The sequence below is a fragment of the Crocuta crocuta genome, unplaced genomic scaffold (assembly GCF_008692635.1).
Source record: "Crocuta crocuta isolate KB4526 unplaced genomic scaffold, BGI_CrCroc_1.0 scaffold27, whole genome shotgun sequence".
In the NCBI taxonomy this organism is placed as follows: Eukaryota; Metazoa; Chordata; class Mammalia; order Carnivora; family Hyaenidae; genus Crocuta; species Crocuta crocuta.
The window spans coordinates 5,504,005-5,528,158 of NW_027532250.1; positions in this window are offsets into that span (position 1 = coordinate 5,504,005).

Sequence of the window (24,154 nt, forward strand, 5' to 3'; positions counted from 1 at the left end):
TATATATATGCAGAGATGACAGAAGAAAAGAGATAAAATGCTCAAATCCCTCCAGAATTCCCCTTTGGCTCCACAGGGACCTAACATTCATCATGATTAATATTTTTCCTTAGAAAAAAAAAAAGAAATGAACATTTCTTTGTCAGGTAGAGGCTTTTAGTCATCCTGACACCAGGCTTTCACGCAGCAAAAATATTACTAATACTATTTTCCCTCTGAAGTGCATTTGTTATCAATATGCACTTAAACTGGTGATCAAGTCTGCTAGAAAAGGCACCTGCTCTGCATTTTCTATCTGTTTAATACCTTAGGGATACATCACTTAATAATTTAGTGCTAAACCATTTAGCATTTTAGCCCATCATCGCTTATATTACACACAGGATTTCAGTAATGTCTGATAAAATTATGTGTTAGCTGCCTTATGTGTGTGTAAAACTTAATAAGTCTTCTTTACCCCCTCAAGTTTAATAACTGATTTTCTTACATTTATGGATGTGAAATTTTATTGCTCATGGATATAGTTTGAACCTAAATCTTCATATCTTATAAATTGATTTTTAGTTTCCTTTTTGACCTTATGAATTTCAATCAGACATTGACCTCTTGTTGCTCATGAATCTGACTGATTTAATGCCTTATAACAATAATAGTGGAGAAAAGCATTATCATAAGAGCCCACGGGGTTTGCAGAAACCCATAACTAGATCTTGGGGGCCTCAAGCAATAATAATTCTTGACCTAAGACCATTCTCTAAAGCCGGCATTCTTTACTACACTGGCCCATCCCTGTGGCTGCTTAACTAGGGAGAGCAATGGGTAAGTCTCAAAAGGAGATTGGCTAAAATTGTTTCAAAGACATAGCCTTGAACATAAACCAGTAATAGGAAAGGTGCAGAAAGCTAATTTTATCTCAAATTTATCATGAATGGAAAGAAAAGAGAAAAAACAAACTAGAACTGTCTATGGGGGTGGAGGGAGGCATTTTAAAGACTGTAACTTGAGAAAAACATGAAAAATTAACAGGAATTGTCTTAACAGGCTGTATTGTTACTGCTCTGCCTCATATTGTGACTGCTGAGTCTATAGTATAATGCAAGAGTTGAAGGATTGTTCCTTTGTTTCCCCGGCTCTGCTAATTTAATTTAATTGGTTTACTGAATAACTGGGTGTTGATGTTCATTATTCCTTATTAAGAAAGACTTTTAAACCCAAAACAAAAGCAGCTCCCCTTTTCTTGTTCTTTCTTTTCATTAGGAACGCAAGGGTCCAACTTCTTCCTGCACAGTGATCAACACTTCTCAAAAGATGTGGGCTTACCCAAGAGCTTCCCCTCCATGATTCATTCTCTCACAAATCCAAAACCCTCCAAAGTGCTACAATGGAATGCTGGCAGTGGAATGCTGACTAAAACGGAAAATTACTTGGGGAGAAGAAATCTTTTCTGCCGAGAGAACTGGAGTAGATGCCCTATTTAGCACACTTGCTCTGTAGGTAACTTTTAAAAAAGAAAAGGAAAGCAGACCTTCAAATATCTTTGTCTGAATGAGCCCCACCTCAAATCCTAGATGGAGTTCAACTACTGAGATTTCTTTTTTTTTTTTTTTTTTATTTATTTCTAGGAGAGAGAGAGAGAGAGAGAGAGACAGCGTGAGCAGGTCAGAGAGAGAGGGAGTCACAGACTGAAACAGGCTCCAGGCTCTGAGTTGGCAGTCAGCACAGAGCCCGATGCGGGGCTGAAACCCACGAACCGCGAGATCATGACCTAAGCGAAAGTCGGACACTTAACCGACTAAGTCACCCAGGCACCCCTATTGAGATTTCAAAGTACCTAAGACGCTAATACTCATGGCCCGTTTCATCCACCGTACTACTGGAGACTCAGAATGACAGTCCTTGATTCTGTTCCTGGAGATTTCCAATTCTCCTCCCAAGCACTGGACAGGACTATGCTTTCCCGCCCATGTGGCTGCTTTGGCCAATGAAATGTGAGCAAAGGCATTCACAAGTCAATGCTCAGTTAATTCCCCAATGTCCTCTTCTACCTGGACACGTCTGCAGGAATTTCTTATCCGCAGGTAGAGAGCAGGGTCATTGAAGTCTACCTTGAAAAGTTGTGCAAACCATCACAGATTTTACAGGAGCAAGAAATTAATATCTAATCCAAGGAGGTCTTGGCATTGAAGCCTGTTGTGACTACACCATCTACCCTTTCTTAATCTTCATTTTCGGGAGAAGAGATCCTCTGAATAAGGGAAACAGGGAGTGGGATGCATGGAATGGAGGTAGAAATGGCTACTGGATCCCAAATGGCAACCCTATTGGTGATGAATCTTTAAGCTGAAACGTTGCTGCAAAAGGATCCTACGGAAGGAGAACGCAAAGAAAAATAAATATTTGCAATCAGGAGTCATGAACACATCAGAGCGCATTAGCAAATCTTTTCCACCAAAAGGATTGGGGTCCTAAGGTAAAAAAAAGAGCAAAGGAAGGTCATCAGTTCAGAAGTCAAGGAATGACATCGCTAAGAAAACCAGGGGAAGTTGTAAGGAAAATGAGAAGGAATGAAAGCACATGTATTTCACCATTTCATCCACCTAACTTTCTAACTGGTTTTCCAGTGTCTTCTGTGTGAAGGCAGAACTCAGAGTTACCACAGGCTCCCTAAAAGAACTCGGCAGTCAGTGGCTCATTGATCCCTTGAACCAATGTTTTTGTTCAAAGACTGAGGCCTGCACACGTTCACACCGTGCCATCAGGGGCTCTCAACTGACGCTGGCCTCCAGCCTCGCATCACAGAAAGGCGTCAGGCTGAGGAGTCCGTTCCCGAGCGTTCATAGCAGCACGTAACCTCACCCCAGGGGGTCTGTACAGTATGAGTGAGTGTCCCTCACCTGTTCCATCTTCTGTGACATGACAGACCAGGAGGCTCCAGGCTGACCCCCGCTCCTTCAAAGGGGGTCAGACTAGTGGGGGAAACATCTCCATGAGAAGAAACTGTTGTTTTCAGAAAGGGAGATGGCCCAGAGCCACCAGAAACTACAAATGCCACTCCAGCCTCAAAACTATTCACGTCAATAGCAATAAAGGATGCTTTCTTCTCCCTTTTACTTTTACTCTTTAATTGCTTAAATTTTTCAAGCGCACACGCTGCCTCTGACATTACATAAAAAGACGAAAATCACATGACCTTCTTTCAGAGTCAGTTGTTTTCATCCCTAAGATTATATTCTAAGCTTAAAAAAAAAAAATCTCATAATCAGACACAGTCAAATCAGTGGCTTGACGTCTTGAAATTTGACCATCTATTCCAAAGTTACGTGAACGCCTCTACAATAATATCCTGAGGTGGGGGGTTAGGGGGGAGATTCAGTGACTTTTCTAAGCTACATCAAATTATTTGCAGAAGATGAGACACAAAGTACGAATCGATCAATCAGTATTGTTTCTCCTGGTCATCTAAGGGCCTCTCCCAGTTCTATTTTCTAGGATTCATTGGAAATGAATTCTTTGGGGGAAATCTCATGGTTTCCTAGAATCTTTGTTGTTGTTATTCTTTCTTCATTTCCTTTCCTGTTAAGCCATATTACTCATAATAGCAGAGCGCTAGCTGACTATATAAATTTGCCCCTGTTTATCCTATAGTTTCCTGTCAAAGCAAATCACCCTGCTTTGCATTAGAGCTTGGAAATTAAGTTGCGAGAGAGGAAGTCCCCTAGTTAGGGCAAACCAGAGTGGCATCTTCATACCCAAAGGAACGCACACTCAGGACACCTGCCTTCGGGACAATTAGGCAACTGCGGAGTGAGGAGGAAGACATTTTCGAAAGTGCATTTATATAGCCAGCCCGTTTTCTTAAATATAAAAACATCCGCTTTTTAAAGATCTTACCTTATGAAGGTCGAGACTGTAACAGTTCATTCTCACTGATGCCGTTAACATAACTAAGGAGAAAAATTCATTTCCTTCGTAGCTTCCTCAACCACAGGGTCATAATCTTAAATGGAACTCAAATCGCTAAGAGATTCTCTCTTAAAATAGAGAAAGTACAGAAATAGGCGCCAGTGATTATGGCTCCAGTTTTTAATCTCTAATACCATTTCCATATTTCCCAGAACACTTTACATTTATCTCGGGTTAATAGTCATAAATATCATTGAGTGTCTGTTAGGAACTATCAGTTGCTAGGCCCTGGATATGCATTATCTTTTTTTCAGTCCAAAAGCTATGCGTTTTTGTGCTCATTTTACAGATATCACAACTGAGATTCAATGAAGTAATTTGCCAATTACAATTCACTATTTTTTCCAAATGTACAGTAACATGTATACATAACTCTTAAACTTAAAAAAAAATGCACATTTCATACATGCACTATATAAAATCTGTCTCTCATGCTACCCATGACGTATGCACCCAGTTAGGAAAACTCAAGGGGAAGAAAACAGAAAACATCTGCTGAACACCTCGACATGCCGAGTCCGGTGTTTGTGCTTTCCAGGTTGCCTTTCTGGTCTGCACAAACGCGGTCAGGTTGTGTTTGTCACAATAGAGGCAGAGCTAGGACTCGAGCTCCGGTCTCTCTGAGATGGGTCTATGTGGGGGGTGGCCATTGCCATCTCCACGCCCTGAACTCAGCCGTGTAAACTACAGTCCCAGCCCTTCTACTCCCCTGCTGTGTGTCCTTAGACAAACTGGTGAAACAAACTTATTTACATTTCTCATAATAATAGAGCCCACCTGTACTGCTGCTGTTTCCCTGAAAATCAAATGAGGAAGCGCACAGAAGCAGCGTGTGATGTAGAGCAAGCGTTTATGGTGCCAGCCTCCAGGGTAGCCCAGGGACACCAGCCTCTTGATGTCACCAGGAGAGGGGCGTCTATGCCCCTCTCCTGGGAAACGGGCAACAGATGTACAGAGTCCTGTGGAAGCAACTGCATGTGGTTTCAGAGCCTGGGTCACAAAGACTTAGCAGCCTCTGCCTTACTCTCCGCTCAGTCTGGGCGAAGCTATCCATGCTGTGGAGACAGACAGATTTCGGGAAGGACCAGAGGGACAGGAGCAGAGACCTCCCTGCTAAGAGCCAGCACCGGCCTGCAGGCCACGTGCGTGGACCCTCTTAGAAACGAACACTCTTGTTCACTAGTGTCAAGCCCTCAGACTGCAGTCTTGTGAGAGACATCAAACCAGACTGACCAGCTAATCCACTTCTGAATTCTTAACCCAAGGGAACCATGAGGTAATAAGTGTTTATTGTTGTTCTAAGCTACTGAGGTCCGGAGTAATTTGTTCTGCATCCATAGGTACCTGTTACAGCGCTCCAAAATCCTTAAGCCCCTTGCAGAAACCAAAGTTCACGTTCATTCTGCTTCACCAGGAAACTTCCCTCCCTGAAGGAAAGCCTGGTTACTTCTGCAGGAGATTTTAAGCCCTCCAGCAGAGGGTGGGAGATGCAGGAAGGAAAGGGGCTGGGAATTTTAGGGGTGGGGGCTCTGCGTGGCGCTATTCAGGCGGCCACGTGCCTTATTCACATGCACACAGGATCACAGTTATTGAGAAGTTCAGATTCCCCTTACTACCACCACCAGCTGGAGATACCTACCCCAACACCACCACAAATCAGTATCTGTTTTCTGTATCTATTTGCTCAGATCCCTGATATGCCTTCTGTCCCCATCGTTCCTTGGGGAACCAAGCTGCTCACTACCTTGTTTCTTTTCTCTGATTTCTCCCCGCCACACAAAAACAACGAATGAGAAGCACTCAAAGCAATATTTCGAGTAAAGAATATGGCGGATCTTTCCCATCGGAGGGGCGCAGGGAGCAGGAACGGGCTTAATATTTTTGTTCTAACGAGACCTGTGGTAGTAACACCCCCGTGCAGCCCCCACGGCCACATCAAAATGAATCGCCATCTCATCAACCCACCCAAGCTCTCAAGGTTCTGTGGCCCTGTACAAAACTGCCCATCTATTGTCCAGAAAAATTTCACAACTGTGGACAGAAAAAAAAATTCCCTTGTTTTTTTCTTCCCCAGGTCCTAGTGATGAATGGATCAACTTCTCTCCTGTCCTGCTTTAAATGGAAGGATATGTAGGGGAATAAGTGGTCAAAAATCTGGCATCCAGACACTCTGTCTATGGCATTCCCTGGTGATGGGACCGTAATGGACCACGTTAGAGCTGGTTTTGTGACACAATGATTTTGCATCAAGCACTAACGTCACACCGACTTTAGACCCTGGTGCACATGTTAGATGCACTCTCACTGTAAGGTAGAAGGTCAGGGGGGCAATACTTGGGGCAAGAGAATAAAGGGAATGGAAGTGCCAACGTACTGCCAATTTAGGAACCAGGAACCCATTCTTGTCAACTCGAGCATCAAACGAAGCAAATATGTGTTGAGCACCTACTATGTGCCAGGCTCTGGGCTAGGTTGCTTTTGAGTATGTTATTATCCCCTAAGTCCCCAAAGCAAACCTATCTATTAGCACCTGCTGTGTTCACAGAACGGCAGAAACTAGGCGTGGGCCATCTTGTTTGGGAAACAAGTCGCGTCAGGAGAGGGCTGTGCCCATTTACCCCACGCTGTGCGTGGCTGTCCTCACACTGCCCCAGCCTCGTGGAGGAGTTGGAACAGAGGCTGTGTCCCCTCCCACAGACTGTGTGTCCCTCCAAAGTTCCCTGACGTCCTAGCCCGCCAGTAGGATTGTATCTGGGGAACATATATTGAGGCGATAATTAGGGTTAAATGAAGTCATGAGAGTGGAGCCCCACAAGAAGGAGAGGTCTTTCCCTCTCCGTCCTTCTCAGTCCCCAACCCCGGCCCCCACATGAGGACCGGGGAGGGGGGGGGGCAGTCATCCGCCAGTCAGGAAGGCGGCTCTCATCAGGACCTGAGCACGCTGGCACCTTGACCCCACTTCCAGCCTCCACAGCTGTGGGAAAATTAAATTCTGTTGTTGAAGCCCTGCTCCCGTCTATGGTATTTTGTTGTGCCAGCCTGAGCTCACGAACATGCCCACAAAACCTGAAATAGTTACTATCTAGCCCTTTTCAGAAAAGGTGTGTAGACCTAGGGAAACCTTCAAGGCAAGACAGAAAACCCTGAGAACCTTCTCCACCCCCCTCATTTACGGCAGGGAAATCCGTTGTTCACTGCCAGTAGGATGGTCTGGTTTGAGGAACCAGATCGATGCTTCTGCATTTTCCTTCTGCTTCTGTTGTTAGTCCCCAGCAGTTCCCAAAATGCGGGGAGCATAAGAGAAACCTGAAACGGAACACGCACAGACCTGAACTCCAGGTTCACAACCCCTTCCCAAACCTGCTCCACGGCACCCCACCCACCCCCAGCCACCTGGTTCACCGCTCCAGTTCTCACACTGAAACCCCTGGCGTCTTCCCAGACTCCTCTTTCTCTTTCAACCTCCCGCCACCCAACCCAGCAGCAGCCAAGCCTCCCTCCAAAGTCAGTCCAGAATCTAGCCCCTCTCACATGGCCACGGCCTCGGCCACCATTCTGTCTCCATCCAGGCTCTGCCTCCACCCTTTGGTGTTCTCTGTTAAACCGGAAGTCAGATGGCGCCCGTGTTCTCCTCAGACCCTCCGCAGGACCCGGGTCACGCTCCAAGTGACAAGCTGGTGCCCCATCTGCTCCCCTCTCCCTCGGCAGCTCCAGCTATTCTCCTGCATACTCGCTCTACTGACCTCTCGCTGCTCCTCAGACATGTGAGGTACCACCTTGCTTTTGTGAGAATGCTTGTCCTTTGCATGCCACTTGGCTCTCTCATCAGTGATCAAGCCTCCATCACCTTCTCTGTACTTCTCCCACCAGGACCCTATTTACAGCCTGAACTGCTGAGGGAATGTGAATAACTCATCCAAGCTCTCCAGCTCCCACCTATGAAATGACAGAGCAAACAAGAACTCAGGGTGACTTTGGGGAATAAATAAGATAATGTGGGCACAGACATCCTGTCACCTGTAAATCTCTAAACCAGGAATTGGCACATATTCTTTGCAAAGGGCCAGATACTAAATATTTTTATATTTCCTGGGTCGTATAGTTTGTCCCAACTATGCAATTTCTGTCATTGTAGTACAAAACAGCCATAGACAATACCTACAAAATGGGTGTGGCTATTTACCAATAAATCTTTATTTACAAAAAAAGTGATGGGCCAGACTTGTCCCACGGGCTGTAGTGTACAGATGTTATTCCAAACCATTGCTTACTGTTATTATTGGTAATGAGAAAGGAAATACATCAACATGATAACCAAAGGGGTGAATAACCTATACACTAAAAACTATAGAAACCTTATTAATAAGTTGAAGAAGACACCAAAAAAATGGAAAAACATTCCATGCTCATGGATTGAAGAACAAATATTGTTAAAATGTCAATACTACCCAAAGCAATCTACATATTCAATGCAATCCCTATCAAAATAACACCAGTATTCTTCACAGAGCTAAAACAAACAATTCTAAAAGTTGTATGGAACCAGAGGCCCCTGGGTGGCTCAGTAGGTTAAGCATCCGACTTCGGCTCAGGTCATGATCTCACGGTTCATGGGTTCAAGCCCCGCATCGGGCTCTGTGCTGACAGCTAGCTCAGAGCCTGGAACCTGCTTCAGATTCTGTATCTCCCTCCCTCCCTCTGTCTCTCTCTCTCTGACCCTCCCTTGCTCACGCTGTCTCTCTCTCTCAAAAATAAATAAAACATTTTAAAAAATTGCTTTAATAAATAAATAAATAAATAAAATTTGTATGGAACCAGAAAAGACCTCGAAGAGCCAAAGTATTGTTGAAAAAGAAAACAAAAGCTGGAGGCATCATAATCCCGGACTTCAAGCTGTATTACAAAGCTGTGATCATCAAGACAGTATGGTACTGACACAAAAACAGGCACATAGATCAATGGAACAGAATAAAAAACCCAGAAATGGACCCACAAGTGTATGGCTAACTCATCTTTGACAAAGCAGGAAAGAATATCCAATGGAATAAAGACAGTCCCTTCAGAAAATGCTGTTGGGAAAACTGGACAGTGACATACAGAAGAATGAACCAATTTCTTACACCATACACAAAAATAAACTCAAAATGAATTAAAGACCTAAACGTAAGACAGAAAGCCGTCAAAATCTTAGAAGAGAAAGCAGACAAAAACCTCTTTGACCTGGGACATAGCAACTTCTCATGCAACACGTCTCTTGGAGGCAAGGGAAACAAAAGCAAAAATAAACCATCTCATCAAGATAAAAAGCTTCTGTACAGTGAAGGAAACAATCAGCAAAACTAAAAAGCAGCCAATGGAATGGGAGAAGATATTTGCAAATGACATACCCAAAATCTATAAAACACTTATCAAACTCGACACCCAAAAACAAATAATCCAACAAAGAAATGGGCAGAAGACATGAATAGACACTCTTCCAATGAAGACATCCAGGTGGCCAACAGACACATGAAAAGATGCTCAACATCACTCATCATCAGGGAAGTACAAATCAAAACCACACTGAGACACCACCTCACACCTGTCAGAATGTCTGAAATTAACAACTCAGGCAACAACAGACGTTGGCGAGGATGTGGAGAAAGAGGAACCCTTTGCACTGCAAGTGGGAATGCAAACTGGTGCGGCCACTCTGGAAAACAATGTGGAGGTTCCTCAAAAAATTAAAAATAGAACTACCCTACAACCCAGCAATTGCACTAGTAGGTATCTGTCCAAAGGATACAAAAATTCTGACTCAAAGGCATATGCACCCCAAAGTTTAACAGCAGCACTATTGACAATAGCCAAAGTATAGAAAGAGCCCAAATGTCCATCCACGGATGAATGGGTAAAGATGTGGCATGTATATGAATGGAATATTACTCAGTGATCAAAAAGAATGAAATCTTGCCATTTACAACAACATGGAGGGCATTATGCTAAACAAAACCAGAGAAAGACAAATATCATGTGATTTCACTCACGTGTGGAATTTAAGAAACAAAGCCAATGTACATAAGGGAAGGGTAGCAAAAATAATATAAAAACAGAGAGAGACAAACCATAAGAAACTCTTAAATACAGAGGACAAACTAAGGGTTGCTGGTGGGGTGCTGGGTGGGGGGAATGGGCCAATGGGCAATGGACATTACGAAAGACACTTGTTGGGATGAACATGGGGTGTTATATGCAAGTGATGAATCACTGAATTCTATACCTGAAATGATTATTATATTACATGTTAACTAAGTTGGATTTAAATGTTAAAATCATATGAAAAAAAGATGGTAAATGCCCCAAGATACAACACATACTGTATATATTTGTACTTCATTCCTTATTTGTTTTCTCCTGGTAGAATATAAGCTGCAGAAGGGCAGGGATCATCTGTCTTTATGTGCCCTGTGTACTGTACCATTTGTAGCATCAAGAATAGCACATGGCACATAGTAGCCTTTCAATAAATACTTTTGCAGGAATGAATGGATCTTATACTTTATCAGTGACTTAATAGATTCTTCAAGTGTATTTTTTTTTTTTGCTACATGTGATTTTTGCCCTACACTCTGATTTTAGAGCAGTGCTTCTCAACCAAGAAACATTTAGCAATGTGTGGAGATAATGTTGCTTGTTATAACTGGGAAGGGATGGTGCATCTGGAATCTACTGGGTGGAGGCCAGGGATGTGGCTACACATCCTCCAATGCACAAGATAGGCTCCCATGACATAAAATTATCCTGCCCCAAATAGCAAGAGTACTGAGGTTGAGAGACTCTGCTTTAGTGCCTAATGTTCCGTAAAATTCAACTTCACAGTATGTACCAGCATTTAAATATACATACTCTGTATCCACTAGAAGCTTAAACAAATAAGCCATTTTTTTTATCTCCCCATAAATAGAAGCCAGTGTTAGAGAATCCAAGGCTGCTAAATGTCCTATGTAATATTCCACAATGTCTCCTGCTCAGACAATTGAGGCCCTGTTGCCTCATGTTCACAAGATGGCTGCACCACCTCCAGCATCACATCTCTGTTCTGGGCAGAAAAATGGGAGGGTCATGAGGCAAAGGACATGTGCCAGGTGAATGTGGCTGCCACTGCCTTCCACCCCTATGAAGCTCCATCCAATGACTTCTGTTTACATTTTATCGATCAAAACTGTGTCTCTGTCTTCAAGGAAGGCTGAGAAGTAGGACACGTTTTTAACTAGGAAGGTTGATGCCGCCAATAAGTCGTTGTTCTAATCAGTAAAGAGAATGGAAAGTGGACACTGTACAGGCATCTAGCGTTCTCTGCCGCATCCTTTGGTTTAGAATTTTCACATCTTAAAAGAATTTCTCATAGACACAAAGATATGAGAATATCCATCATGACAAGTTAATAGGGAAAAAAAAAGAAAAGAAAACTCGCAACCACAAAAATATATGGAGCTAATGCTGTCAGTGTCCCACCCAGATCTCTTGAAGGGCCCGGGATTCCTCCCCCCAAGCAAAAGTGAAGGCTGGGCACTAATGGCTCAAACCTGAGTCTTCTCTGGAAGATTGTCTGGGTTCCTCTCCACTGATAAATCATGTGTATACAAATGCCTCCCTCAAGCACTGCTTCTAGGAAACCCAGACTGAAACAACATTCATCAATAGAAGACTGATCATTTAGATGAAGATATAAGCATATAATCATGAATGCCAATCAGAATTAAGCAAAGCTATTTACAGTGATGTTGACAATATGTCTAAGATTTTTTCATCAAAAAAGCAAAGGACATTATATATAATGGGCTCTGACTTTTGTAAAATAAAAAAAGAATATGCCTCAATATGCTTGCCAATATTTAAAATTTTTCTATTAGAACACAAAATAAAGTGTTAGCATCTCTTCTCACCAGTAACCTTTTCATCTTTTATTCTTCTGTATTGTTTAAATCAAGAAAAATATGCTTTTCTATTATGACTTGAAATTTTTCACTTAAAACATCTCCCATTATCAGGGCACCTGGGTGGCTCAGTCAGTTAAGCATCCAACTCTTGATTTCAGCTCAAGTCATGATGTCATGGTCATGATACTGAGCCCCACATCAGGCCCTGCACTGACAGCATGGAGCCTGCTTGGGATTCTTTCTCTCTCTCTCTCTCTCTGATCCTCCCCCACTTGCGCTCTCTCGCTCTCTCTCTCCCTCTCAAAATAAATAAATAAACATTTTTTAAACTTCCATTATCCAACGTGTTCAGAGGTTGAAATTTTGGTTAGCACAGTATTTGCTACCAAAAGATTTGAAACTTTAAAAGAGTTAAATTAAGGGCTTAGGTTTCGGTCCCGCTCTGCCATTTACTAGTTAACTCAGAGAAGTCATCCCACCTCTCAGATGCTAACTTACAAAATAAGAGTTAAAACCAATATATTAACCTCCAGTATTTGTTCTTTGAGGAACAGATGAAATGAGCACGTGTCAGTACTCTGAACTATGCGTCTTTAAGCATTAGTTACTGTTGTTATCCGTAATGATACCTAACATACATCAAGACCTTAATGTCTATGGATACAAATTAAATGCTACTACATGGTATGCCTCAGCCATGGTTCTGTGATGCACATAAGAAACATTGATTGTGGTCGATTCACACAGAAGAGGTTACTGAGAAGCTCACAGAACCATGGGAACAGCTAGAGAAAAGGGCTTATAAAGATGGTAGCACAAAAGGTGGTTTTTCATCCAAAATTACAGGTGAAGCACATTACAGTTTTCATAATAGTCTGACGAGGCTGTGCTGTAGCCACACATGGTGGGGACTGTAGCCTGTCTGGCCAGCGCCACCAACCCTGCAGCCTCCAAGCCCTGGAGGGAGGCTGTTCCCATGAACTTGGTGCTGCTGTGGAGGGAGGCTGTTCCCGTGAACTTGGTGCTGCTGGGGAGAGGGGCTGTTCCCACGAACTTGGTGCTGCTGGGGCAAGAGGCTGTTCCCGTGAACTTGGTGCTGCTGTGGAGGGAGGCTGTTCCCGTGAACTTGGTGCTGCTGGGGCAAAAGGCTGTTCCCATGAACTTGGTGCTGCTGGGGAGAGGGGCTGTTCCCATGAACTTGGTGCTGCTGGGGCAAAAGGCTGTTCCCGTGAACTTGGTGCTGCTGGGGAGAGGGGCTGTTCCCATGAACTTGGTGCTGCTGGGGCTGGCACTGCTGTTCCAGAAATGTGAATCTGGCTGCAGCATCACTAAAAGAGTTCTCTGCCATGGTTTGTTGACCATGACTGGCTCCTGAAGCAAAAAAAGGAGTATTCCCACAGAGAAGTCCAGGACATCCTAGCTGCAAGGGAGTCCAGTAAAGTGAGGCTTTGACATGTTCAGTTTTGAATGAAAAGATCTGATTCTAGCCAAGATTTATATGGTGGGAAAATTCTTTTAGAAGGGATTTCAGATACCATAAACAAACAAGCAAAATGCTCAGTGCTACCTATTTTGCATAGGTGTAAAAGTCCTTGGGAGTAGCCAAAATCCAAATCATTTTTATTTATATATTTACCAATATATGTTCATAGGCTGGGTTTCCAGGGAAACTGACTCTGAGATGGAAATCAGCATCCAGTTTTTTATTAGGAAGTGCTCTTAGGATCAATATCCTGGAGAGGAGGGATAGGAGGGAAAAAGGATTGTATGGAGGGAGAAATTTTATTTACAAATTTATTTTTATAGATTGGGTTCTCAGGGACGCTGGCTCTGAGACAGAAATCAGCATCTGGGCTTTTATTAGGAAGGGCTTTTAGGATCAACATCTCAGAAGGGAAGGGAGGGACGGCAGGTTGGACAGAGGGAGAAGTTGAACTGTGATCCAAGGTCAAGACAGGATTTGCAGCACTTTGGCAACAAAAGGGCTGCCACAACCCCAGCCATCACAACCACATGCAAAGGCAGGAAGTTGGAGGGCACCAAACACAGAAGATACGAGGGCTCTTTCCTCAAGTGTCTCTTTCCTTTCCCAGATCCCAAATTCTTCCCAGAATTCCCAGGAAGACTACGCCTTACATCTCATTGGCCAGAACTAGGTCACATGGCAGTCCTCGGCTGAAAGGGAGGCTGAGAGAGTGAGTCACTGGCCAAGAAGAGAGTCAGCCACATTTAAATTAGACTCACTAACAAAACAAAACATACAGGGCACCCACCCTCACATTGCTGACAACCTTGCAGAACTTTTACTGAGCACTGAGCACCATTGAGCAAAGACTTTTTACATTAAAAATCTCTTCTGAGTCTCACAATAAACCTTTTAGGTGAGTTCTATTATCATGCCCATTTTACAGATGAGCAAACTCAAGTTCAGAGAAGTTATAGGTCCAAGGTCACATAGCTAGTAGGTAGCAGAGCTTCAACTCGAATCCAAGCTTGCATGACCTCAGGGTCTGTGTTCACAGCTGCTTCCCTGCATGTGACAACATGTATGACTATACCAGCAGAGCAGGAAAGGGACATATCCAAGGGATCTGAGAGACTAGAAAGACTTCATGGAAGTCTGGGACCCGGGTTGGACCATATATGGCAAAGAAGAGCCACTAGAAGGCATCGCTTCTGGATGCAAGGAGACAATTGCACCGAAATGAAAATGTTTAACCCAAACCATCTAGTGCCTTGATGCCCATGTGCGGTCCACAGGTCAGCAGCTCAAACATCCCCCAGGAGCTTATTAGAAGTGCAAAATCTCAGGCCCTGTCCTAGACATACTGCATCAAAATCTGCACTTCAGCAAGGTCCCCAGGTGATTCCCATGCACTGAAAAGTCTGAGGAGCACTGTTCGGGAGCGTTCATTGTCATTGACAGCTCAGGCTAGGAAGTAAACAGAACAACCCTTTGAATTCTGACTTTGAAACTAACTCTGTATAACTGACTGGACATTATAATAATACAGTCACCATGCTTTATACAGATGATCTCATTCAGTCATCATGGCCCATAAACAGAGCTATGGGTTACTCACTATAATTACTGGTGGATGAGGAAACCTATCTGATTTAGTAACTTGAATTAATTTCACATCACTAATAACTTGGCAGAAAGTAAGATGTGAAATCTCTGCAGTTCGTTTCTCAAAGTTCCATCCTTCTGAACCATACCACCTCCCCTAATTAGAGAGAGTTGGAGGAAGGAATGAGATCATCTTTGCAAAGGACTTGATACAGTGCCTGGTGCTTAACATACATGAATGAGGAAGAGATATAATCTGACTCACATTAATGAGATTTGGGCCGGTGAACTCTCAATCACCTAAACATGGCTATCTGCTCAAAACTTCTCATGCCAGCTTCTACCAACACCCAGAATACATTTCAACAACTTTCTCCCCCTATCAATCCGTGGTTTATTGAATGAAAACACATTTTCCTAGTAGCCTAAAACAAAATGTAATTAGAAAGGTGAATCTGCAGCCCTGAGTCAAATATGGACCTCCAAAGTCTCACATAAATGATTTTGGGTTTTCCACTGTTTTGAATTAACCATGCTGCTGCTCTCCTTATTGGCGCTGATAACTGAGTGTTAACTACATTACATGCAATTAAATTCAAAATATTTGTGCAGCAATTATATGGATTCATCAAACCTAATGGTGCAGTCACAATTTCATGGGTACTCATCAGTACTGCTCAGGAAAAAAAATTGGCATATAGAAATATATTCCCACAAGCTGATAATTATAAAATAAACATTGTGTCTAATGTCCTCACATGTGTGGGTATCTATCAATAGTAAACAAATTAGAAGATCTTAACAATATTGACCCTACTTCTCTGAGTATTTTTATGCATTCTCCACTAGATACAAGACCCATCGTGAGAGTATCTGCTCAGCAATCGGTGAGTAAACCACACTTGTGTTTCCTCTTTTGTTTATAAGGTTATTTCTTTTCTTTCTCCTTTGGAGGCCTTTCCAGCCTCTGTTTTTTGGTTATGAGCCTATGAACCCATTGTAACAGACTTTGCGGATTTCCGCCCTTAGACTCATGCCCGCTTCCAAGTTTACCAGAAACCAAGGGGGACGTTTTCTGGGCACACTGACAGCATCCCACCTTAAGTGTCTAGGACTCTTTTTCTTCCCGGGAGCTTTCTCTGGTACCAGGGGAGCTGAGTCAGCTGGGCATTCAGGGCCCCATAAGGACAACCCTCAACCAGTGAAGAACCAGAAGCTGGCCCAGCTTTCCCACCAGTGGTGGGGCAATTCTGAAGCCTATTCTACCCGATTCCTCAGAGGATACCCAGTGGGACTGAGGCCCAGATGCCCCAGTGGAAAAGCCACTCACTAAGGCATTGGCTTTGACCTTCCCCTTCCCCGTCTCGTCTCCCCACTCCTCCCTGTGGGCTTCCAGAGGTCATCTTCCAAACACACTCCCTGCACCCAAGCTCTTCGGAAGGGATCTGCTTCGGGGAGAAACCCAGCCAACACTCCGCCTTTTGTTCAAGGATTTGACTCTCTTATGAAACTTGGTGGAGGTGTAGACCCCACGGTAGAAGATTTATTCTCACTTCTACTGTAGTTAGGATGCAGAGTATAGGCTCCAACGAGCAAGTGAGTCCTCAGGACAGAGAAGCAGGGCTTGTGCATCATCTACCCTGACAAAGGCACCAGCAGCTGTGACAGGGCTACACCCAGTTTCTAGAAATGTAGGCCCTGTGGTTCCCATTGAAGCCCCAGCTCCGGCGAGTGCCACGGTGAAGGCAGCAGCATCTGGGCCCCGCAGTGTGGACAGCTGGGTCTGTGGGATAAAACCTGGTTTCTCTGGCCCTTTGGCCCTGCTGCAGACCCTCCTTTTCTAGCTCAAGAAGCCAGAGTTCATTCTCTGTGACTTGAAATTGAAAAGACCAACGGATATGGATTGTGTCCTTCCATATAAAACTAACAAGGATATTCATTATGACATCATCTGTCGGAGGCAAAGGTTGGAGACCACCTAAATACCCATGAGTAGGAGACAGATCAGTCATGAAGTATCAAATCAATGGCTAAAAGCTAACAAGGTAGTTCTGAAGGCACATGTATGGAATTATTCTAGGATTGAGTTTTTAAAAATTAGAATCATGTATGCAGTTTGCTACCCTGTTATAAATACATGTACATATAGATAGATATGTATATATACACATATATATGTGTATGGGTGGCCATATATTATCGAGAGAGAGAGAGAGAATGTCCGATATGCTTACACAAGCATTACACGACTGGTAACAGGGCTTGCACCTTAGGGGAACAAGGCTCCTGAAAATCAGAAATGGGACCAACTCTTAAATTTCCTTGCATATCCTTTTAAATCTTTTGAGCTTATTCTCATGAACACATATCACCTATGCAACAATAAACAAAATTTCCATTTTGAGGTGTAAATAAACTCAACAATCTGAACAAGAAGAAAAAGACAGATTCCCAGACCCTGACACCGTCGGTCTAGGGCAAGGCCAAATATTCTGCATTCTTAGCAAATACCTCCAGTGGCTTTGACCCCAAGACCTGCTTCTAAAACCCTGCTCTACATTCTTAGAGATCGGGAGTGGTCAGTGCAAGGGGCTGCTCCTTACTGCCCCGATCTCTGCACGGAGCCCACATTAATATTGCACTGTTAAGTCAATTTTTAAAAAAATAATGAGTTTATACTGGAAAGAGGCACATTCGTTGGTGTCCATAGATTTCACCAGGTGTACGAAGGGAAGCATCAATATATCGACAACGAGCAGAGCTTCTAGACCAGCCCCAACGGCCAAGGGCAAACGTTCTTATTTTTACCACTTTTCCATCTTTCCTGGACTATTAAGTGGAGAAGATCATATGCTCATCATGTGCTTCTTATTTCTACATCAGTGTGTACACAAGCACACACTCACACAGGCAGATCTGCACACAAGTCTCACCTCTCATAAACCTTAAAGTTCTTGGGGTGTTTTCCACCAAAGCATTTCAGCATGAAGACAAGGGTCACTCTTGGAAAGTTGAAAGGTCACTATTGTCCTTGAGTATTGGTGTCCTTGAGTATTTCCTCAGGTCACACCCTTCTTGCTCTCTCCCAATTTTGGTCTCTCTTCTACATTTTCACTTTCTTTCTCTGGGCAGCGCGCCAAACGTGTAAGGCGGTGACCCACTTTATCAATCTATTATAATCTTTTAAAGCCTCTGCCGTTTCGAACCAATTTATTTTTATGGGGCATCTTCCATAAAAATTATCTCAAAATACTTTGTTGAGACGAAGTGAAACGATGAGAAAACGGTTTAAGCATTTCAAAAATTCTTGCTTGTGAGGATCAAGAGTTAAGCACATTTCAATAATTTCCTGTAAGTTCACAGCTCTTAATGTAAGAGTTTTATTATTCTTAGCGGTTCCTGTTTTAGAGAACGGTGGCTGGCAAAAACTTACACTGAAGTCTAGATTATTCAGTGTGAGAAGCATGTGAGAGCGGAACTGGGAGAGCATGGCTGCAGTCAGCTCAGACCAGTGTCCTGCCTTACTCCTCACTCCTCACCACCGTCCCCAGTTATCTCCGTGGCATCTGAATTTTTAAAAAAATTTTTAATGTTTTTATTTATTTCTGAGACAGACAGTATGAGCAGGGAAGGGTCAGAGAGAGAGGGAGACACAGAATCTGAAGCAGGCTCCAGGCTCTGAGCTGTCAGCACAGAGCCCGACGCGGGGCTCGAACCCACGAACCGTGAGATCATGACCTGAGCCAAAGTCGGATGCTCAACCAACTGAGCCACCCAGGCTCCCCACCATGGCATCTGAATTTGATCCCCTCTTGCAACTCCCCTGCTCTGGCCTCTGGGACCCCAAATCCTACAAGTTCTCCTAACATCCTCATTTTTTTCTGGAACCTTCCACTTGTCCCTTGGCTGTCCCCCAAACCTCATTTCAAGGAATTTATGGGAGACCTAAATTTACACCCAACTGTTCCTGACTCCCTGTTCTCTTCTTCTTTCACTTGTACCTTCAAGTTTGGAGGGTTTTATTCCCCCAGTGGAGTCATTCATTCTGCTCAGAGCTTATTCTCTCTTATTTCAGTGCTTGCCCTCAAGATCCCATTTGGGAAACAAGGCTTCTCACCGTCTGTGGCCCATGAGGTTCGGGTGGGGCGTACCCCAGGTCCAGGTCGCAGAGGTGGGCACAAGATCCTGCCTGACCCAAACAGGTCTCTCCATTCCCCAGGCCACGACTGGTGCGAGGATCCGTATATGGCAGCACTTTATTTTGTATGGGATCCCAGGAAGCACCAGTAGGGGTGTGAGAAACAAGAGAGGAGCAGCCCATACGGAGTTTGTTATCCGTGCATTTACCATGTTGGGTACCTCTCAGCAACTCTGGCATCCAGGATAAAAGAGGCTCCCATAGCAAGAGAAAGACCTCTAGTAAAGAGAGGGCAAAGGGACGGAATCATGAGTGCACCTGCTGCCACTCATGAGATGTAGTGTCCATGGGCCACGCTTCTTTGCCTGTTCCCAAATATGAACCCTCTCTGTTGATACACTTGGGTAGATTCCTACTACTGAGTCTAGATGAGAAGTAGCAACCACCTACAACTGTAAAGGCTGAAACCCTTTAATTCCCATGCCAAGCCTCCCTAGGCGTTAGAGTACAGGTATGTGATACCTCTCCAACCAATGGAACGCACACAAGCCGGATTTAACAAGTGAATTCTTGGCACTCAAGCAGCAGATATCCGTTTTGGCAAAGTTATCTAGGTCATAGTAAATGCTCAACAAACATTAGCTATTATCATGATTGAAGGGGATATTTGCAAGCATTTTCTTCTATTTAAAATATATGGGACACCTGCATGGATCAGTTGGTTAAGCGTCCGGCTCTTGACTTTGGCTCAGGTCATGAGTTCACAGTTCATGAGTTTGAGGCCCACATTGGGCTCTGTGTTGACAGTGCAGAGCCTGCCTGGGATTCACCCTCTCCCTCTCTCTCTGCCCCTCCCCTGCTCGTGTGGTCTATTTCTCTCTCTCTCTCTCTCTCTCTCTCTCTCTCTCAATAAATAAACTTTAAAAAAATAAAAATTAAATGTAGGACCCTTCCCTTTAACAACAACAAAGTAATATTCCCCCTAAGAATGTTACTTAATATTCAAAAGAAATTAAATATCATTGTGAAAAGTAAACCAAAATAATGAAATAAAGCACTCGGCTGTCGGCAAAAAACACAAACAGCCGGATCCTTACTGATGCACCTAACCTCTGGATACTCTCCCCCACTAAAAGATAGAAGCATTTGAAAGAGAACTTATTACACTGACTAGAATATCTAATTGAACCTCACCATGTTCTAGACTCTGCTGGATGCAGGAAATAAAGAGATGAAAGAGAAAGCCTCTGCCCTTCAAAAGAAAGCAGATTAGGTGGGGAGGCATACTAGTAGAATAATAATTACCAACGTGTTACCACAAAAAAAATTTCTGGAGGGCAATGAGAGTGCCAAGGGCATGAGCACCTAAATCATCCTTGGGATGCCTAATCGCCGATTGCTTCAGCTGTATCTTCTTCTCTTTAATTTTTAAGTTATTTATTTATTTATTGAGAGAGAGAGAGAGAGAGAAAGACAGAGAACATGCACATATGAGAGGGGGAGGGGCAGGGAGAGAGACAGAATCCCAAGCAGCCTCCGCACTCTCAGCAAGGTGTGGGGCTTGAACTCATGAACGCTGAGATCACGACCTGAGCCAAAATCAAGAGTTGGACACTTAACTGACGGAGCCGCCCAGGTGCCCCTGTTTCAGCTGTATCTTAAAGTTCAAGTAGAATTTAGCTGGGGTGGGGGAAGGGTGCAGACATGTATTCCAGGAGGAGGAAATGGCGTCAGTAAAGTTAAGGAGATGTCAGAGGGAGATGTAAGAATCTGGGTATAACCAGAGGGGAAGTGAGGGTGGAAACGTGCAGACCCGTCCAGGAGGCCCCTGTATCCAGGTCACAGTGGACAAATGCCACCATGGCTCTCTTCTTCCAGAAATTAAAAGGACTAAGGAAGGATAGGAGGGAGGGAGGGAGGGAGATGGGGTGTCAGACAAAAGATCAAAGCTGTCGCCTGCTGTCCTCTTGAGAACAACATCATTCAGTACTAAACAGTCCCTCTGAATCAACAAGTATAGCCCACGTCTCTGACTTACCATGTGAGCGAAAGCTGACTGAACTAATAGATTCCATTCATCAGGAAGTAGAGGAAAGTAGCATGTGCACGTGTGTGTGCATATTTCTAAAGAAGCATTCTTAATTACAACTAATTTTTAAGGAAAACCAATGTATACATGTATGGATTTCAAAGTCATTCTTCAAACTAGTCAATTACTTCACAAGTGGAACCATCATCATTAGAAACACAGTATGAGTCAAGATGACTTCAGCTTCCTAAGATATGTAGGCTCCACCCAGAATCATACTTTATTCTAGGACATGTGTATTTGTTATTATTAAAGAGATGAGGCGCCACTTTCCATGTACTCTCTGTATCATATTTAAAACACTACTGGTCCCAGAACTTCGAACTTTTAAAGTGTTGACTTTTATTTGCCTGCATTACAAGTTTAATTTGGTCTTCACAGTGGTCCCTAATATAAGAAATGTCGATTATTCATCTCTCTTTTTGATTTAAATCAGATCAACAAGCGTCACTGAATCCTGGTGCCCAGTACAGCAGTACAGCATTTTGTACTAAGAAACAAAATTTCCTTCCCATCTTTTTGTATTTACGACTACTTTTTTAGCTATGAAATCCACTTGGGAGTAAAAAGGAATTCTACCCAACTTCTTATCATTTGAAGTAGGTAAATAATAAATGCATGTTTTAATTCTGAAAGGTCCAGTATGATTCAGCAAACAGATCCTACACAAGATTTCGTTACTGAGCACATTCTGCTTGGAATCTACTTAGGATCAAAACTGACATGGGGTATCAGATTCAAAATCAAATTTGCCCAAAATATGCAAGCCAAAACATAAACAAATTAAAATGTAGTCGATGCCTACATAATAACCCTTGTTCTGTCACTCATTTAAAATCAGTCTTCTCCTTCCAGATTTGTGCAACAATTTATCTCGATGAAAGTCTAATTTAAACTCCTAGGTAATTTGGGGTTTGTTTGCAAGTGGGAAACCCAGATGTTAAGGGACCAAGAGAGTCACTTGGGAGATGTAAAATGGGTGATCCAGATGTCAAACACACAATCCACATTGTTTCTACTCTATGGACACAATGCTAGACACCATCAGAAACTTGGGATTTGCTTGGATCATCACAGCAGGGAGAGGTACAGTGATGAAATGTGAGGATTATTTGGTCTAGACCCCACCCCCCAAGAAGTATACGGGACCTTAAGAAGAGAATCCTTTTGCATGGTCTTAGGTCAACCCTCATTTTCCTAGAAGGCAGCTTTACAATATTCTTCAAAGATGTGCTCGTTAGCCATGTAACAAGAAGCAAATGCAATGAAGTGGCAATTTGCACAGGAGCAGGATTCTAAAGACAGCATGAAAAGTACAAATTATAAATGGTCAAATTATCCTTAAAAGGGCATGGTGTCTACGCCAACACACCATCAATACCTATACACCTTCACCTGGTAAGCCCGGCGCAGAGCATCTTTCCCAAGGAATTAGAAAGGATGGTTGCTTTTCTGGTTCACCCTACAGCTCGCTTACATTTAAAGGCCATGTCAAATGACTGATGTGCCTCTTTAAAGGCTAGAACCCCAGCAAACGGGGTGAACCGCCCGCTCTTTGGGCAAAACGCGGACCCACAGATTGCCCCTTCCCATCTCATGCTCCCCCCGGAGCATAAAATGGTAAGCAGACTGGTGACTGGATTCCCCAGCTTTCTTCAGATTGTCTCTTGTTTTCCTTTGTTTTCTACAGCTTTCGTTGATATATAGTGGAGGTACATATACACGAAGAGACCACTACTGATTAAATGGCACACAGCATGGAGTTCACCTGAGGCCACGTTCAGCTGGGAGGCCCTAGCAAGGCAGTGCCAACTAGTTCATTTCTAGCATCTGTTCTGATTGGCTAGGTCTCTCTTCTGATTGGTTGGTGCCTCCGGTTTAGTAGTTTTATCATCCCCATTGGATACAGCTCCCTAAATCCAAGGGTGTGAAAATTTAGACCATCGATGGAATTTTCAGGAAAAGCCAGAGCATGTTCCAGCCTAACCAGTATACAAACTCTTGAAACCTAAAGAAGTCAGGACTTTGAAAACAAAAGGGATTTTCTGTCTTCACTGACTGTAAGGTGCGGTCAGGTGGGGCCCTTTTTCCCAGCTCTCCCCACTCCCCAAAAAAGCCAACCTCGAGGGACGCCTGCCTGGTCAGGTAAGGCTTCCGCAGGCCGTGTGTCACGGCCTGATGAAGAGCTGTGTGATGGGGGCCTCCACGCCACTACCAGCCCCTTTGGGCGGGGAATGCAGAAAGCAAATGTCACATGGAAGGACACTGTGTCCTCCAGACAAAAGCTCAAGCCTTCCTTCGGCAGCCATGTGAAGGCGGCTCAGGAGGGGAAAGGTAGAAAAGAAGCCAAAAACTGAAAGGAAAAAGTCTGGAGCCAAACGAGAGAACAGAGAAAGGGGAGAAGGTAGGAGAAAATTGCCAGATACCTTCCAACCGGCCCCTTCCAATCTGGCCGGAAAACAATGGGGCCGTGTTCTCAATGGTGTGGGCTGTGAGGCACGCACTTGGCCCACGCACTTCCACTGATGCTCCCCGGAACAGAGAGGTTCCTCCTTCCTGGGCTGGGAAGGCGCAGCGGCCTCAATCGGAGCCTGGGGGCGGTGGGGGGGTGGGGGGTGGAGCTTCATTATCATATTCAATAGGCTTCTGGTGGAACAGCAATCTTTTTCACTTGTTCTTGCTAATGAGGAATTATTAGCTGGCTTCCAGAGGGAGGCAGGCCCACGTGACACCTCTGCATCTGTCATACTGTCTGCGTCCCAGGGCTGCTTTTATTTAGAATCTAGGGAACAGCACCAGAAGTAAAGAATGCGCTTAAACTCGAGTTCACTTTTCTTCCCAGCCACCAGAATCACCCTGCGTGACCTTCTCCGGGCGAGACGGTCTAGGGGGAGCCAGCCGTCGGATGTCCTGTCCGTGTCACAATCCAATAAAGCCCCCCTGGGGGATTCGCGACAATGCTATGCCACGGAGCC